Source organism: Mytilus galloprovincialis, chromosome 7, assembly GCF_965363235.1.
Source record: "Mytilus galloprovincialis chromosome 7, xbMytGall1.hap1.1, whole genome shotgun sequence".
Taxonomy (NCBI): Eukaryota; Metazoa; Mollusca; class Bivalvia; order Mytilida; family Mytilidae; genus Mytilus; species Mytilus galloprovincialis.
Window position 1 is genome coordinate 33,365,855 of NC_134844.1, and position 17,873 is coordinate 33,383,727.

General features: G+C 31.8%; 1 long non-coding RNA gene across 1 annotated transcript; it reads left to right on the forward strand.

Moving 5' to 3' along the window:
* Positions 1-5,630: 5,630 nt before the first annotated feature.
* On the forward strand, positions 5,631-8,315 carry LOC143082814 (uncharacterized). Its single transcript, XR_012980478.1, has 2 exons — positions 5,631-5,968; positions 8,256-8,315. It is a non-coding gene; the product is annotated as an uncharacterized LOC143082814 (long non-coding RNA).
* The last annotated feature ends 9,558 nt before the right edge of the window (positions 8,316-17,873 follow it).

Here is a 17,873-nt window from a genome sequence, read left to right on the forward strand (position 1 = left end):
TTTCTACTAAAGACGAGTTTCTACACTATATAACGATGAGACAACACCCTATGACATTACAAACAAAAAGATATCTGAAGGTCAACATGAGGTTTCTACAAAAGACGAGTTTCTATACAATATAACGATAAGACAACACATGAATGACATTACAAACAAAAAGATATCTGAAGGTCAACATAAGGCTTCAACAAAAGACAAGATTCTATTGAATATGACAATGAGACAACAACCGAATGATAACACAAACAAAAAGATATCGGAAGGTCAACATCAGGTTTCAAAGAAAGAAGTTTATTTTCAATTTGTCAACGAGACAACAACCAAATGGCATCTCAAACAAAGATATCTGAAGGTCAACACAAGATTTCTACAAAAGACGAGTTTCTTTACAAAATGTCAATGAGACAACAACCGAATGACATTACAAACAAAAAGATATCTAAAGGTCAACACAAGGTTTCTACAAAAGACAAGTTTCTATACAATATGTCAATGAGACACAAACCAAAACATATCTAAACGTAACAAAAGACAAGTTTGTATATATATGTCAATGAGACAACTATCAAATGACACCACAAACCAAAAGATATCTAAAGGTCAACAAAATACAAGTTTCTATACAATATGTCAATGACACCACAAACCAAAAAATATCTCACGGTCAATAGAAGATTTCTACAAAAAAAACAAGCTTCTATAAGATATGTCAATTAGACAACAACTGATTGACACCCCAAATAAAAAGATATCTGAAGGTCAACAGCAGGTTTCAAAGAAAGGAGTTTCTTTTCAATATTTCAATTAGACAACAATCAAATGACACCACAAACAAAAAGATATCTGAAGGTCAACATAAAGTTCAGCAAAAGACGAATGTATAATATGTAGAGGTTTAAATCAACCTTAGGCTTGGACAAATTTTAAAACAAAACTGGCTGTTCGTCCATTCAAGCGTCCAACATGTGTTGAACACTACCTGAAATATGCTACTTTACCTAATGACTACAAATGGTGGTCTCAGTGTCATCTGCTTACTTTTTACTATTGTCACTTCGGATTTTCAAGACGATTTTTATCTTCTTTAATAAAAATGAACATGTTTTCAAAGGCAATGCACTCTTACAAGGATATACATGTACTGGGTGAATACTTCAAGATGTTGGCTCTTTATTTTTTTAAAGTTCATCCTTGTAAACAGCTGTATGGTCTATGGGGTAAGTATAGAATTGTATTGGCATAGTACAAACGATCTATACAGTAATCTCGTCAGTTGAATCACTGTTTAAATTGTTAAATTGTCTTGTTTCTAATATGGTACTGCAAGTCATTAGACTTCTTATACCACTAACTTGTACATGCCCTTGAAGTGTTTGGTTCTGTCATCTGTTAGAGATATACAGGGTCTATATAGTCCGTTCATTAATATATCCACGACTTCGGTTTCTGTCCTGGAAGATTGTTGACAAGTGCAAACAAGCAAGTTGTTGGTCTTGCAAGCTTCCCACTAATGAAGATTCTGCAAACTCAGTTTTTTTTTATGTATCTAAGCGTGTTGAGTACTTTCCTGTCAGCTTATTGTCGCAAGTATATGATCAGCAAGTACTTGGTCCTGTCAGCTCTGAAATGTGCAGGCGCTGCAAGACATATGAGGAGTTCATCTTTCCAGAATATATCGATTCAAGGCAGGAAAATGATTGGTCTTGTAAGCAAGTCGCATTTTAATTTGGGTCTGCAAATGATTTGTTGTCGGTTTATTGATAGATATAGGGATTTGCACTTTGCAGCTGGATAATATGTCCATATGGTCTAAATATAAGCATGTGATAGATTGATCTTGACTGGTGATAGTCAAGTATTTATATAATTTCATCAGCTCATTCTGTGGCATTTTAAGTTTACTTTATTGGCCTGAGATATGAACACTTTTGGATTTTCGAGGCTAGTGGGTATGTACAAATATCTTGTTTTAGGAAGGATAAATAGTTCTCTGTGAGAAAAACCTTTGCAAACAAGAAGTTCTCTAAAACTAACATTAATAAGATACTTTATTTTTTTTATTGACAACCTATTTGTAACGTTTGGAGGACATGTTTTTACAAATTGTCGGCATTCCCATGAGACACAACTGTGCTCCATTTCCAAAGGACTTTTTCCTTTATTTATATGAGACAGACTTCACAGAGGAGTATCTTTGAATGAATGAAAATAAGCATGCATTTCCTTTATCTTAACATTCTTTTATATAGGACAGAGTTTTGACATATGAACCCCTCGAAAGAGTAATATCGAGTTAAAACGAGAAAGCCTTATTGTTTATACACTTATTTTAGTCGCTGCCTTAATGAGTGTAAAACTATTATAATGGGGGAAAACATATTGACATATACATGATGGATACTTTATATTTCTTAATCTGAGGTGATGGTAGGTAGCTGTCTCGTTGAAATAGACCAACAAATCCGTTTGTCATACAATATATTGCAATGTATTAAGGGGGTAGACTAAACTCGTTCTTCTGCAGTTTCGAAGAATATATATTGCTAGACATATAATTTTGCCAGATCGTTGATGAAATATCAAACAAATATATGTATGCTACTAAACTGAAAAGTCCCGTCTTTCCGAATTTGAAAAACTTAACATCAATTTAACACCTGTTCTCAATTTATAAATAGCTTAAATTTTGAACAAAATGTGCTCCACGGTCAAGCTTTTACTCCCAATAATAAGATACAAGCCACGAAATTAAATGTCCACGCGGACATGCAAGTTTTCCTCCATACACAAAAATTGGTACCCACGAAAATAAATTAATCCACATTACATGATTAGGTGTAATTTGTTGATTTGTTTGTGCTTTGTATGTTGGATCAAGCTAATGCAAAAAGTAAATAGTAGGAAATCGCCAAATTTGATTATACGCAATTTACGGTTTCAATCACACATGCGAATATATATTTTGATATTTTACTGTGTGTTTTCTGTGTTATGATGTTACACTAATGTTTCAGGTAAGGATGAAGGTTGGTACCCGAGTTTTTATATAAAAACGTTTACACCCGCTGCAATTGTTTTCACCAGTCTCAAGTCAGGAACCGGAAGTTCAGTGGTTGTCGTTTGTTGATGTGGTTCATAAATGGTTCTTGTTTCTCGTTTAGACCGTTGGTTTTCCCGTTCGAATGGTTTTACACTATTTGGGGGGGGGGGGGGCTCTTCATAGATTGCTGTTCGGGGTAAGCCATTGCTCCATGTTGAACCTTACCACGAGCGGAATTTTCAAATTGATTCACAAACTCGGTGTTTACAGGTTAGTTATCACTATAGATCATGGATTTCTTAAACAACTCCGCCACCGATGTCCTAATTTTAACAGGAAATTGTGTTCTGAACTAAAATTAAGTTTAGAAATTGTTTTGAAGGTAGACACTTTTCCCTTCAAATAATTCCAATAAAATTGTAATCCTGCAATTATTTCTACGAAAATAATGCGGATGATTTTCAATTAAACCATAAAAAAAAATAAAGAAATATGAGACTATTGTATCTTGTATTTCATTAGTCGTTATTCATATTTTGCAAAATCGATATTTTTTATAGAACCTTGAAAATATTGAAAACAGAATATTTAAGCGAATCTCATTTTTTGATAAATCAGTCGGGTTATGGTCTGCAATTACAAGCATAGTTTACAACTCTAAGCGTTAAATTAGATTCCACATGCATCAGCAAATCAGATAAAAGTTTTGCCCTGTTTCGTTTTGCGCAATGGTCGCAATTTCACGATTTATTAATCCTGTGAAGTTGCCAGAAATATTGACATTTATCCTGATTTTGGTATTTAAAAAAAAAACACATTTTATTTCTGGGAATATGTAAAATTCAAGACTAATTTGAAGCAATGGCCAAACACATGATGATGTAAAAGATATGTATTTTCTATGAGTTAATAATGAACTGGTTACCTGTTGTCTACAGTAACATCAAATGTTCTTATTATAGTATTGTCAAAATAGTTTTTATTATTAATTTGTCATACTTAATACCATATGTTATTATATTAGTGTTAAAACAGAATCAAGAATATCAAATTTCACTTGTCATTATTGTATGCTGTTACACCTGTCCTATTCGTTTTTTTTCCATATATTTTTTTTATAATGGTGAGTTATGAATACAATTATCTAATTAAAGGTGCAATTGTCGTTTCATTATTGTTTTGGGTGTGACAACTCATGATCGTTTGAATTGGTCGGTATAATGAAGTGTGACCAGACCTATTTGACAGGTGAAAGAAACAAGGGGCAGTGTGACAAAGTCAGGTGACAGGTGTCGCCAAATCTTTTGATGTCTTTTGATCCCCACCTTTATGAGAATTCATAATCTTAATTAACAATTAAAAACATTGTTGAAATAGAAGGTTTTACTCGAGGCTACATCAAATTTTCCATCTGACGATAGGTAAACATAGCAATATGTTATTAAGCCTGTACTTTAAATATTTGCTCATGACGGAGGCTGAGTTCGTATACCGTTATTTGGTTTGTCAATATTGCCGTTATTTGGCACGAGTCATGTTGGACAAACAAAAGGATTGTTTAAATGGAGGGGCGGGGCATACGTTAAAACCTATGTAAAATAGTCCGCGGTCCATTATTTCTTGTTCTTTGATAAATCTAACTATCCCCATTGTTTGCGTGAGATTTCGCCACGTGGCGACAATTATAGTCGTGTGCCACAGGAGGGAGCTAATTCTCACTTTATTGTGTACATAAATACAGCCTTGTTTGGTTTACAAAAACTACCTATATATTTCTGTTTACCTAAAAGTAGAAGTAATTGTGGTTAATGGTCCTTTTGAGAGTTTCACATTAATTACATACGAAAACAAGGTTTCTGGCTAATAGTTATTGATTTCAGACGCCGTAACTAAGTACATGTAATATTACCTTTAAATACATCTGCTTTCTTTCATAATATTTGAGCAATTTTCAACAATGTTTTTGGTTTAGAAAACTTCCAATGGCAATGCTGCTATGATGTGTGCTTTCATAAAATACTCTATCTTGATCATAATGGCACTGAATAAGAACGAAATCGAGAAAATGCCTCACAATAAACACTGAGCACATTAATCGAATGCACCCATCTCAAACTAATATTTCCAATTTTTTTGAATTCTGTTAATGTATTTTCAGAGGTCTATAGTCAGTATATCTGCCAGAAGATTATATTTTCCAAGCGAGCTTTACTTATAAAACGGCACAGGATATAATAAGATATTTCTTCATAAATACAAATGTGTCCCCAAAGCTTTCTCTTTTTGCACCTTGAAGTAATAAACGGGCTCAATACATGTCAAAAGTTTGCCTTCACACAGAACAAATGATTGTCAGAAAATCTTTAAAAGAGGTCGTTTTTTATAGGAAAATTGGAAATCTTTATGCGGTTAGGGAAACGATTATATTATTTGGTTGTATGTCGGGGAAGCTATGGGTAAATCTATAAATGTACTTTATTTCAGATCAAACAATATAGATTTTGGCAAATGTATGGCATTCTTATCAATAAATTCCTTTTTAAAAACCTCTAATTTTCGATTTCCCATAGTTATTTCATTTGTCACAAATTACAAAGATTTAAGAGAAACGAAAATCGAAGGTACGAAACTCCAGTAATAAGCTTACATTGATTCTGAGAACTTGATATAAACCGACTAAATTTGTCCAGAAATTCATTTTCTGCCAGTTTCCTCAGCTGTCAAATATAATGGATACACCTGTTTACATTCTGGGATTTTATGTTTTCTAAAACCATAATAACAAAATGCATGTTCTAGCAATAGAAAAGATAATACTGTTTACAAGTGAATTTTCATTCGATATTTTGTTGAAACAGATGTGGGATATTAGAGAGATTTTTATAAATGCTTGGAAACTAACAACTTGTCTTGTAACTTCTAGAGGTGAGTGATGACTATTTGACAAAGAAGATCATTATTTCTCTTGTCAAGAGATATTAGGAATGATATTAAACCTAAAAAAAGACGCCAAGGTGCGATTACTATCAAGAATTACAAAAGCCACCAAAATAATAACCAGATAAGTTCAAATTGTCTTGTTATTTTTCTAAAATCGTGTTTTAGACTTTTATCATAATTATGAAGATTGAAATGCAATTCCTTTTATTTGTCCGTAATTTGACAAGCTTGTCGGTATGGACTGTCTTATTAATGAAATAGCCGATAGGCGGAGCAAACTGTCACCCATTTTACCAGTTGAGACTGCTTAGTTTAAAAAAAAATGAATTTCTATAAATTATAATTCTTATTATTAACGGAGAGTACCTTTTTTAACATTCTAGACTGATTTAATTATCTCAATAAAAATAAAACACAATTGCATCTTGTTGTTTTGGAAAGAACTTTGACGTTTAATTTGTAAAAATAAAAATAGGTTGAATTAGTTAAAAAAAAATGTTTGGTTACTTTGAATAACGGTTTAGCAGGAAAACAGTAACATTTATATATATATATATAAAAAGAAGAATAGCTGTGTCACACAAATCGTGCATATTTTGGTGGTTGGTTGCACCCGGTAATATTCTCATACCTAAGTTGGACTGCATGAATTGACTAGCTCACTCCTTGGGGTAAACGACGATTTTGGAAGATGACAACTTAAATCTGCAACAAGTATAATATTTCAATAAATATCAAATAATTTGTTTACATAAGAAATGAGAGGTGTAAAATATACCATGGCGTTTTTATGCTATGAATATATTTCGCGTTTTAACTTTGAAAAGGTGCATATTCTGACTCGAATTTATTTGAACTTAAAAAGTTTGAAGTGAAAAGATGTAACTATTGAGGAACAACAGTAATTTTGAGTCAAATTTTAAGGCTCATATTAACAATTATATAGAAATGCGTATTCTTTAACATCAAACTAACCTCCTAAAGGACAGAATTTTCTGTATTCCTGAACCAGCTCTTTTGTTTAAAAAATATGTTGAATTTCCAGCGTTTAAAAACAAGTTTAAAAAAAAGAATGTGTTGCTATTTACTGAGAAAAAGATATTGAACAGACAGGAGTGAAAATTTCCATCAAAAATAGCAGTAACATCGTCAAAATCTCCGATGTGAGGAAATGTAATACCGTATTTATACTTTTTTCAGGAATTGTCTTGGTATAATTTTGTAAAATTCATGATGCGGGTTTACAAAAAAGTATCCATGTAGCTTTTTGGATTACTTATTCTAGAAAGCGTTCCTCGAGTAATATATTATTTTCCGTGACTGATGAGTTCGTGACTTCAAGTGAAATTCCTCACCATAGAGCATAATAATGTGATATAGCAAATACTTCAAAATTTAATACATTTTAGGTTTAGAATTCACAATTAGTAAATTAATAAATTATAGAATCACAAGACTTTATATATATGACTTGAAATGACTATTGCATTGCTTAGTATAAGCAGAGACATATAAGATTATGTAATAATGTCTTTAAGTATAACTAAACTGTAGAACAATTAAGAATAAAAGATAAGAGCATTTTACAAAAAGGAAAGAAATTTCGGTGGTTATTTAGTTTTTCGTCAGAAAGCTGGTTGCTGTGCCAGTATTGTCTGAATTCAAGTCACTTAATCATAGTTCAGGCCCTTTCACACCATACACAGTCAGTAATCTTGCACGTTTATGAATACTGGCCTTTTACAGAATTCAATCAGTATTTTTCCAGTTCATTTATAGCGCTGGCTTGTAATTTTGTATGTTTTCTAATAACACCGGGAGATAATTTGAACCTAGCAGAGGACTTCATTAACATGACCGTTAATGAAAACCTTTCTCAATATCTAGGCAAATAGCAATATACATGTCTAACATTCATTAAATGTATAAACATCAACGAAAAATATTGAATGTTAACTAGTGAAAATTGAACGTTATTCAACAAATTGCATACATTTGAAATTTAACTGTAAATATTAAGTGAAATTAACCGCGTCAACACGGACGAAAAGTAATGAAACAGCTTGTCGTCTGCTTTTATATTCAGTAATTAAGGTAAAATAATTATCATCTGTGATGAAAATTATGGGTTTTAATATAAAAAATTATCGTCTGTGTTCGGGCAATACAGTAAGAAGTAATAAAAAGGTAATAATTTTATAGGCAATGGAGCATGCATGATATAAAATTAAGACAAAGTTATTAAATAAATGTAAAATATTTAATCTTGCAGATTTTACAAATGTTGCTGTTCCAATGGCGAGAGATTGTAACACAAAGTAATAGAATAGAAGTCATACAGTAAATGGATTTCTGTCAACTTGAGCAGGATAGGTGTATTTCTTACACGGTTTTCTTCGGCACTGACTGTGGTCTAATTAAAAAAGACAGTGGACTTAAAACACAGAAACGTCGTTTTTTTTCACCTGGCCACACGACCATAGAAAATATCAGAAACGGAAATGCTAATTTATTCAAAGAACGAAAGCGACTTGCTAGGAACTCAGCACAATTAGCATAAAGACAATAATTGCACTGCAGTGGCTATTTCGACCATTTGACAACCACCATTGGACTTGACCACATCAGAGCTAAAAGAGATGAATATACAAATACCCTCATTTTTTGAATATAAATATCTTATTATTATAAAGCACCGTAAGCTTAGCGTGTGTGGAGTTATTACAAGACTGAATTGTGATTCCATGCATGTCCGACGTAGCAAAGGACACGTGTTGCAGGCACCAAGAGACTGCTTTTGTTCAATTATAGGTCGGTAATGACGCAGAATATAGTTGTAGGCAGAATAATTATATATAACGAGAGTGGTTCAGTCGAAAATAACTTTGTATTGTTATACATAACACACAATAATATCATGATACTTTGAAGGATTTTTTTATCCCCGCATGTTGTGTTTTCAATTAAAAATTATAAAAGAGTTTCCACCTAAATAAAATTTCTAGCATAAATAATATGTCTTTTAGTTTTCATTTTTCATTTTATCTTATTTTTTTTTAATAATTTATCATTTAACAAAGACAATATCAAAGAAAGATAGAAAAAAAGCCCAACATTGTATTCAAAATAAATGTCGCCATCACAAAAGTTCACGAATGAACAAATACAGTTTAGATTTTAATTTTCAAAACAAACCAATTTTTTTCAAAGTATATGTATTACAAATGTACGTTTGCGTTTAGAGTTTAAGAAAAAAGGAATAGAGGTATAACTACAGATAAGTCTTTTTTTTACATATCTATCATTATCATGTTGTGACCCACATTAATATATCTTAAAATGGTAAATTTATTGTCTCCCATATCTACTGACAATCCGGCTGTTATGACAAAAGAGGAAATTGAGACTCGTTTGTAGTGGACAGTGCAATTATGATCACATAATAATTACAGGAGCAGGTGTCCCGTAAGATATTAAATATTTAAATGATTTGTATAAGTGTCCATTAGGCTTCACAATAAATGACAGATTGTATCTGGACTAACTGTCCACCCCTGAGTCAACATTACGTCATTGTGTCGCGTGCGGTGGTCATTGTCAAATGAAATGAGATTACCAAGAGATTTGGAACAAAAGATCGCTTGAACCCCTACTTCTCCATTTCATTATAAGCTGAAAATGACAGGTTTTTGAAATAGTTACAATTCGCACAAACCTTTGTAACGTAAACAAAGAATATGCCATTAAAGTGTGTAAATGAGGAAAAAGAAACTTACATGATTACATAAACTGTAGAAGCGCTTAAATATATATATAAAAAAAACATACATTGTAAAGGTTTACGTTTTCCCGAGACCCCAAAAAATACGGGGAAAATATTAAGACTCTTCCATAAAAGTATATAGAGAGGAATTAACATAAAATTCTCTTTTTCCTTGACAATAATAAAGGAAAATGTGGCATGTTTACATTCAAATTGCTGGAAATCAATGCATAGTTATTATTATTATTAAATTGGACATCATTATATTTTTGTGCATATTTTAGATTTAAATTTTTATAAAACAAGAAAATTTAATTAAACGCGTATTTCAAAATAACTTAAAGACTCATATAACTAGTCAGTGAATGCTCTGACGTCTGACGGCTAGTTTTTGGGACTGGTTGGTTCCCCAAAAAGGGATGACGGACGTAACAACCATCACGAATTAAACTGTTGCATATTGAAGCCAACACAATAAAATCTAGTGTGAAAACTGTCCAGACAAATATGGCGTTACTAGAGTAAGTTAGTACCCCAATGAGGGGGGTTCGAATTTGCCAGGGTGTGAGGGGTATATAGCCCGTTCTTCATGACCAAAAGAGCTTTGAAAGGAAAAGAGGGGATAAAAATCAAAGCAATATCAAATATATAACCGGGAAAACCTTGACATTACATAGAAGTTCTCAGTAGTTCTCTAATATAATACGTTCCCATGTGAAAACCAGGTGCAATATCAGTCAATATATAAAATCGGATTTCAATTTTGATTAAGTGATTTGAATCAATAAGAACATATTTGACTAAAATCCCAGAGATAAACATGATTGGATAACTAGCGGGTCATTATTGGCAATCCGACACGAAATGGTTTGACTTTCAGCCCTCATTTTACATTAACTTAGATAAATCTACATGACAACTATGCTGAATTTAATCAACTAATTGTTTATAGAAGAAATTGACAGTAAAGCGTCGGGTTTCACAGTGACAGCACTATAAAAAATTCCAATTGATACTCTAAAGGCCATTTAAGCCGAAAATAAAAATTGAAAAACATTGTATATAAAAATTTTGATGCTTATAAGACAAATGATTGCCTTTAAGTAAACCTTTAAAATCTACATTAAACATCGTTGGGGATATGGTAATACTTGGTGTAAACTAAGTTTTAGTCAAATGATCTAATTTGCTTTGGCAGGTATGATAAGCTTCACTTAATGAGGTAACATAGATATATCAGGTATAGCCGTTAGCATTATATATTTTAACATAGCTCGGTAACTGAAAGGGTTTTTCTATAAACGACTTTTTACCATATTTATGACCAAAGTTTTTAATGTACAAAGTTGTTATTCAAATACATGTATACATATAGCTGTATTTAGGGGTAGACTGGCAAGTCATGGTCCTTTTGGTACTATGCATAGAGCTGTATTTAGGGGTAAACTCAGTGTCATGGTCCTTTTGGTACTAAGAGTCGAACACATTTAATACATTTAACTTCAAAATTGTTGGTCTCGATGAAAGTGTGATACATACAGACCGTATATCGACAGTTGGAATGTATTTTCATGCACAGCTCAAGAAGAATCTTCTTTTATCGATGGGGATATTTTGGGGGTAGGCGTGTGCAACCCCACATACGGGTCAATCATTTACGTTCCCTGCGGAGAACAGGTCGCACATTTGTTAGTTCCCGCACAGCGCTTATGGTAAATTGGGGATAAGGGAGGGTTCTCGTGTAAATCAGTCGGATAATCTTGGCCCATCTTTAAACCCGAGGTGCCACACGGAATGCGGCCGGACAAATAATCTGAACATAGCCTTCCAATGCTACAATTATGTTTTCAATAACGAATACCACATTTTGGGGTACTAATGAGCTAAAACTTAAATCCACCCATGATTTGTTTCCACACCAAAATAAACTGTGGGAGATCAGTGACTGTGACTTTTAGTCACCCGTGACCTGTTAACAGAAGACTATGGGCATTTAACTAAACTGCTGTATGTATCTGTATTCCCATAAACCAAAATCCCTGGTACCAGAAAAATTATAAACCCTTAGAACATAGAAAATAGCCAGTAAAAGAGGGGCGAAAGATACCAGAGGGACAGTCAAACTCGTAGATCGAAAACAAACTGACAACTCCATGGTTAAAAAATAAAAAGACAAACAAAAATAATAGCATACAAATCACAACATTGCATACTAAAGACTATAAAGCAATACGAACCCCATTAAAAACTGGGGGTGTTCTCAGGTGCTTCGGAAGGGTAAGCACATCCTGCTCCACATGTGGCACCCGTCGAGTTGCTCATGTTATTGCAAACCCGTTAATTAAATAGTCTAACTTGGTATGTCACATTACGTTCCCTCTAGGGAACACGACGCGCATATGTTAAGTTATGCAAAATAGTTTGCCTTGGCAAATTGAGGTTTCGGGAAGGGTTCTCGTGCACCTAACGGTAGAAAAGTAAGTTCAGTCTTTGTTGCAATTATTTTTATAGTAAAATTGGGAATTCTATATTAGTATGGAAATACAAATGTATGTGTTATTATCACTAAATGGGCTTTCGTGAGGCATGTTATATTGTTAGACCAACAATAAAATCCCATCCCCTATAATATAATTGTATTATGTCTCTGGAACAAAGTGCAAACCGTTTTAACCTGTTTAAACTCTAATCATTTATAAAATATTTAAAACTTTTAAGCACAATAAGAAGTGTTTTTAATAAATTGTCATTTCAGTGTCAACTATATACTACATTGTGTAAAGAGGGACAACTCTTGAATTCCTTTTCATCGAAACTAAAGCGTCTGCATCATTCTTCTAGAATAACAGTAATGGTCACTCCTCAGATCCACTCTCCTTTGAGGATCATATTTGATGTGTATTGCAAATTAAATGCGTAATTTTAACGAGGAGCCTTCCATAGATTATTCCTTTGTCACGTTTGGTGCAGATAAGCCATGGAGTATCAGAGAGAAAGTTTCTCAAACAGGTCATTAGGAACCTGGGTTGCTGGCTTTACAGAAGCTATGAATATCTCCCGATCAGTAATGAATTAGGATTCTCAAAACACATTCCACATCAAAATTCCTAATAAAAGTTTTTTTTAAGAGACAAATCTAAGTTTTTTTTCTTTTAAAAAAGACGGTGTGTCAGTGAAAGGCCTTAATGGGTCCAATTGTTTAAAAAGATTTATGTTTACATGTTTTTAAGTTTAGTTAATACAAAACTTCAGTTGGTAGTTCCCGATCATTTAAAATCTGAATAAAATACAAATAAGTGTCCAAGTGCTGCTTACAACCAATGCATGAACACATGATCCCTAGTTTAATCAGATTGAGATTCTTACATCCAAATAATAAATATAGTTATGGCACCATGGAACACTCCTACTCGCCAGATTTCCATCGAGATTTCCATATATAGCTTTGGAAACTTTCAAATAGCTACAAAGAATGCAAGTACCAACTAAACTCAGTGTGCTTGAGAGCACTGAAGGATAACTATTGCATTCAAACTAAAAGTTAAACATTGTATTAGCAATGAAATTATTGTTGTTTGTCCAATTATACGTATGAGCAAAGAAAGATAACTCCAATTTTAATATTACCTTCAGTGGCCATTTTTGGAACAGGTTGATTCACTTGTGTTACTTTCTATAAAAAAATTTTTTATGTGGCCTCAGCGTGCTATATAATGTGAATTCAGAATGAAGAAAAAAGATAGAGCCTAGTAAAATGGGAGGAAAAAACATCCCATTTTATCTTTTTGTAATTAACTGATAATCTTAAGTTTTTCTTTCAATAATTGGTTTTGTTCAATGCTTTAATATTTTAGAGTTGACTGATCCATTTTCAGTGTGAATTTACCAAGTAGAAAACTTCAATCAAACTGCATCCCCAAACATGATTTGAAAAATGGTAATTAATTATTGTATTATAGTCCTATAAAAGTTTTTCAAATTATAAATAATGTGGTTAAACCATATTTCCAGTTCCATTTCCTCATTTAACAAATCACATAATACTCAAAGACGAGGCATTACCTGATTATATTGTTTCGATTCTCATGTATATCTTGACATTTTCCTGTAACCTAATATATTATGGAAAGAATTCATGTTGGACAAATGATAATTCTTAGTCTGTATTTACCAATATTACCATTTATGGCTGCATGTCACTCAAAACCAGAGTTTCTAACACACACTTTTGAACTTCTTCTGACCTAAAAATTAAACTTTGTGCTTAACTTAGCATTTATATACTATATCTAGAAGATGCTAGCCTTTGATCTTCTAACAATGTTTCACTGTTGCTTATTTTATTTTACCGTGATAAAACTGTTTGAACAGAAGTAACAGCGTATTTGAATATGAAAAACATGGATAACATGCATGTTAAAAAATACCAAGAGGGTAATTTAAAATTAAGCTTTTTTTGACTGTTTTCTTTTAATACATTACTCATGCATTTTTTATTATATATGACAGATCTAGAAATGCACTGCACATTAAAAACTGGCATATTAAATTATAATCATGGTACCTTTGATAACTTCAGGGAGTAGAACTTTTACTAGATCTGCTTTCTGCTTTTGTGACACTGGTCAAATAATAGAAATCCATGTGTATGCATTTCTCATTTGTTTTGATGCTTACAAAGAATGATTCTGAAGTAGTTGATATCTGTTGTTTCTGATTGTTATGTATTGATGATGATTGGTTAATGTACAGTGGTCAATAATGCATAGTCAGGACTCAAGAAAATTATGCACTAGTATTCCTCGGACAAAAAGAAAATACTATAGGTCAACAGACATATTGAGGGTAAGGAAAATCAAAATAAAGCTTGGAAGTTAAAACCACATATACATAGCGGACTTGTAGTTTGAAGAACCCTTTTTGTGAATTTATACTTGATTTACATGAAATATTTTTTAGATAACAAATTTCATTCTATACCAGTTTCACAAGAATGTGTCCATAGGATCATAGATCCAAGTGCTCTGAAATGTGAAATTGGGGTTTAAACAGCAATTTGCCAAAATTCAAATATTATCATCATAATGAACATGTTAACTTAAATAGGACCACAGCTGTATGGAAAACTGTTTTATCCAAAAGCTTTCAGCCGAGAATGTATTGGTTTCACACAATCACATGTCCATGTACAGTGAACATGTAATTTTCCATAAACACATACTTTGAATATGTGTAATAAATTAGAAGTGACCACAAATTAATGGTTAACCACCTTAACCAGAAACTTTTAACATTAGAATGTCCTGGTTACAAACTTAACTATTCTATGTTCAGCGAGCCAGGAAATTGAAGTTGAAACCTCAATATGGTATAATTTCATAAGTGAAGATTATAGACTAGTAAATGTGTGTTCCAGTACCAAATTTCAAGTTAATGTGACCACAACTTCATGTCCTTACAAATAAAAACTTTTACCTGATAAGGCATAGACAAATGAACAGATTCACTGACCAGAAAACATAATGCTACCTACAATTGTTAGAGGTGCATAAGAAAAATACAGTTGCATTATAAATAATATGTTGTAATATGTTAATGCAAGCTGGTTTCCTCCTTTAAACCAGGTACCTAAGTATATTATATCCACTAAATACAGTTTGGAAATTGTTCAAACCTGAGCCAATGGATACAGCAATCTGTAAAAAGACAAAAAAGACAAAACGAAAATCTATTTCCTGTTTTTTATACAAATGTTTCTTCAACAGATTTTGACATGATATGCAGCACAATGTGACATAAACAATAACAACACATGACATGATGGCAATAAATACAGCAGTTTTGATTGGTCAATAATTGATTTTTTGGTGGGATGTAAGTACATCTTTCATTGGATTTCTTCAAATCATAGCACAATTCTTTATAAAATGGCATTATAATTACAAATTTCATTAACAGATTTAAAACCCCATTTCTTTCATAAAATTTGACCAGCAAAACAAATTTTGTCTTTCTTTTAGTTGATCAATATATACAAAAATAAATACCAGAGTTGCCTTCTATACTAAAATACAGTTCCTTTTTTAGATTTCTTACTCAACAACTAACAGAATTTACTTGCAAATGTAAATACAGCTCTATCTTAATTAATACCTATCCTTTTTTTTAATGAAATATTTTGTTAACATGGAATTCAAAATTAATGTCAAATATTTTATTCATCCCATCCCTTGCAATTGATTCCACCAACATGCTTCTGCAAGATGGATTATTTTGAAATTAAAATTGTAGTTACTTTTTTTACACAATTAAAATTTTGAACATTAGTTTCCAACAATGCCTTGCCAAATTCTCTGTAATGACAATCTAGATATTAAGGGTTCCTCTTTTTGTTTAACACACAATACAACTGATTCTTGAAGAATAATTTGAATGGATTAAGCAGAAAAGAATTGCAAAATATCTTTTTAAAGCACCAATCTAAACAATCCTATATGTATGGCTAAAGGTAGATAACTCTACAAAAACATGAAAATATGGGTGTATTATTAACAAATGAATATTGACTACGCAGAACATTCAGCGTTCAGTACAAAATTACAAAATAAATCTAAAAAATAAATAATGACAAATTAATCTGACATATATAATATAATTTATTTCACATTATCAATAGTTTTGGCAATTCTTTTTCACATTTGTAACTTAATGGCCTTTGGTAATACACAATACAAAAAGGTCCAGGGCACTTATGTACATGTTTAAAAAGTAAATTAAGTTTAGTGCAGGATAATTTCAGTGCTTTACATATGTTTTATGTATTTGACTTACAATGCTTTTGTCTAGAGCTTACTGGATATGGGTTGTTCCAGACTGTACTTTTATGTTATCAATTGAAATGAAAACTTCAAATTGAACATTCTCTAAATTTCTTTTTAAAATACTTACAAATTAAATTTCTTATCACAACTTTGTTTGCTCAAACAACCATAAATATTAATTTTTGCAATACAATTTAAGAATTTATCGAAATACTGTATAAATTAAAAATTGCACTATGACAATAAGACAAAATTTCAAAGAGATATATATATAATCATTTATAAATACTGATCTTTTATCAATATTTCCAAGAATAAATATTTTGAAATTTTTAATACATTCTTGTCCTACTACTACATTAATTGTACCACTATACCTTGCTAGTTATCGTTTAATGAACTTTAGACAAAACTAAACTAAATTCCTGTCTCAACCATTATTTCATGCATTTCTGAATTAGGTGAAAGATACAATTTGTAATTCAAACATTTCTTTGAGAACCTGTTTGATACAGACTATAGTGTTTGTTCATTTTCATATCTGCCTACATTAAAAACCCATGATAAATAACAGAGGCAAATATATTACAACATATAAATACAAGTCACAAAATCTGATTGTGCCCTGTAAAACCTTTTTGTAATAACTAGAAAGTGAATAAAGAATGCTAAATATAAAATGGATTTGAACGAACAGAATAACTGTGCATTCTACAAAACACTAGCACTACATATAATAAAGTAAAAATTGGCAACTATTTTCAGCAAACTTTTGTCATGGCTTGTGATGAAGAAATAATTCTTTTACAATAATTGCAAAATGTTAATAAGTAAAAATTACAGATATCAACAATTATTTTTCAAATGATCTTGAGGACTCCCTAAGATTCTTATATTGAGTGGGGGTAGGAGGGGTCCTGATCCCAATTTCCCGGGCTTAAAAACATGAAATTCCCGAGGTCCTGAATTTAAAGAAACTAAATCCTGTCATTCAAAAAAAATATTCCCGGATCACGAAATCCTGAGCTTAAAAACACCCCATCCTGGAGTCCCAATAAAGGTCCTACCCCCTCTATATTCTATTTCAAAATGTTAAAATACATGTACTTTGTTTAACAGCAAAATCTGTATCAAAAGTTCAAACATTTAAATGAGTCTGATTATCATAATGGCCAATTGCAGTAAACATTTATTGTTGAAAATTTAAGCCATAAGAAATTTAAGCTGTTGGCTTTATGAGTAATAAATAATATAAAAATCTCTTTAATTTTTTTGGACGGACAAAAAATGATAGATTGTATGTTAC